Here is a 2,500-nt window from a genome sequence, read left to right on the forward strand (position 1 = left end):
TGCATTCCGAGAAAGTGAGTGTAGGCGAGGCTAAGGATGGCTTGCCTCGCCTTGCCTTGGCATGCCGTGCCCATGATGTGGCCTTGACCAAGCCATTCAAGCCATGCGTTGCCTTCGCCTTGGCATGCCGTGGCCTTGCCTCGCCATGCGATGCATTCCGACAAAGTGACGCGAAGCGGAAGCCTATCATGGCGTAAAAATGTCGACAAAATTTTTCGACATTTGAATAATGGGGTTTGACAAGGTTTGAAAAATTCAATACAAATGGTAGGCTTGAATGTCGACAAAGTGACGCGAAGCGGAAGCCTACCACGGCGTAAAAATGTCGACAGATTTTTTCGGACCTTGTCCTGCCATGGGCTGCGCGCAGCATGCCGGCAGCCTGTGCGCAGCGTGCGCACAGCATGTCGGCAGCGTGCGCACAGCATGCCGGCAGCGTGCGCGCACCATGCCGGCAGCCTGTCGACAGAATTTTTCGAAACTTGTCCTGCCATGCGCGCGCGCAGCTTGCGCGCAGCGTGCTGATTCTGTCGACAGTGAGGCTAGCGAAAGTTGTCCTGCCATGGCGTGCGCGCAGCCTGTGCGCGCAGCTTGCGCATCTGTCGACAGTGAGGCTAGCGAAACTTGTCCTGCCATGGCATGCGCGGCGCCTGCGCGCAGCCTGCGCACAACATGCGCGCAGGCTGTGCGCAGCGTGCGCGGAGCTTGCGTGCAGCTTGCGCATCTGTCGACAGTGAGGCTAGCGAAACTTGTCCTGCCATGGCATGCGCGCAGCGTGCGCGCAGTCTGTGCGCAGCATGCGCGCAGCCTGTGCGCAGCATGCGCGCAGCCTGTGCGCGCAGCTTGCGCATCTGTCGACAGTGAGGCTAGCGAAACTTGTCCTGCCATGGCATGCGCGCAGTCTGCGCGCAGTCTGCGCGCAGCATGCGCGCAGCCTGCGCGCAGCATGTGCGCAGCATGCCGGCAGCATGGTTCCAGGTTTTTTCAAATGTCGACAGAATTTTTCAAATCTTGTCAAACCCCGTTTTTATTGAAATTTCCTCGCACAATAAGCTCCCCATAAGTAGTCTATGATTTTTAGGACCTTCTCCAACTTACAAAACTAAAAAATTCCTCCCGGATTTGTTTTAATGATTTTTTCAATTTTACGACTTCTAAAAATAATAAAAAATACTTCCCGACTTCAAAAATTTATGAAACTTTTTCCCATCATAGATTGCATGTTTCTTAGTATCCCTGCAAAAAATCACGTCCAAATACCTTGTATTGAATTATTTAGAGCCCATTATGACTCCTCGCGCATAGGTGATGTCTCTTCCTGTCAAAGGGCTAAATGCATAAAATGCTATATAGGGGGGTGTGTGTTGCCTGCATATGCATGGCAGCCCATGCCTTCCTAGCTGCAGCCCCCTTCCCCCACGCCACACCCATGTCATGTTGCCTCGATATGTTGCCTCGGTATTATGGGTTTGGTGTCGGGGTCGGGGGGCTGCCACCCATGGCGGTGGTGGCCGGAATCCGGCCGCCGCCACCACGCCGCCGCCATGGGTGAGGGAGGAAAAAAAAGGCGTGGAAAGTTGCGAAATGGGGTTGTCTAGGCTTTTTTTTGGCATGGGAGAGCATGGAGTGCTAGGAACTCCTTCTCAAATGCACGGGCATGTCGACCACAACCTCATTTCTCAACAACAACCACCCGTGTGGGGTGGCGGTGGGTGGATTAGTCGCGGATTGGGGCTTGCCAAGCCAATGTTTTCAAAAAATTTCATCAAAATTAAAAACAAATGTTTTGTTGCCTTCGGATTTGTGGGCGAGCGGCGAGTCGGAGTGGAGCCGGTAAAGTTTAACCTCGGTGTGCACGGTTGTTTTTAGAAACTCAATCCAATGCCGGGGACGTTGAAAGTGACGCTCTTATGAGTTGCAAACCCGCAAGATTTAAAGAACCTTTTCAAAACAATTTCAAACCAACAAGATTTAAAAACAGAAATTTTCATCAAAATGAAAAACAAATGTTTTGTTGCCTTCGGACTAGTGGGCGAGCGGCGAGTCGGAGTGGAGCCGGTAAAGTTTAACCTCGGTGTGCACGGTTGTTTTTAGAAACTCAATCCAATGCCGGGGACGTTGAAAGTGACGCTCTTATGAGTTGCAAACCCACTAGATTTAAAGAACCTTTTCAAAACAATTTCAAACCAACAAAATTAAAAACAAATGTTTCGTTGCAAACAAATTGTGGGCGAGCGGCGAGTCGGAGTGGAGCTGGTAAAGTTTAACCTCGGTGTGCACGGTTGTTTTTAGAAACTCAATCCAATACCGGGGACGTTGAAAGTGACGCTCTTATGAGTTGCAAACCCACAAGATTTTAAAAACTTTTTGAAAATGTTTCTTCTAAATGACACATTTTGATCCTTGGCAAGTGCTCAATCCGTAACTATCCAATCACCGCCACACCACACCGGTCGGGAGTGTGTGAATGGTGTGCTTCCCGGGGTTGGCATAGATAATC

The sequence above is a fragment of the Prunus avium genome, unplaced genomic scaffold, assembly GCF_965620075.1.
Source record: "Prunus avium unplaced genomic scaffold, drPruAviu1.hap1.1 HAP1_SCAFFOLD_217, whole genome shotgun sequence".
Lineage (NCBI taxonomy): Eukaryota > Viridiplantae > Streptophyta > Magnoliopsida > Rosales > Rosaceae > Prunus > Prunus avium.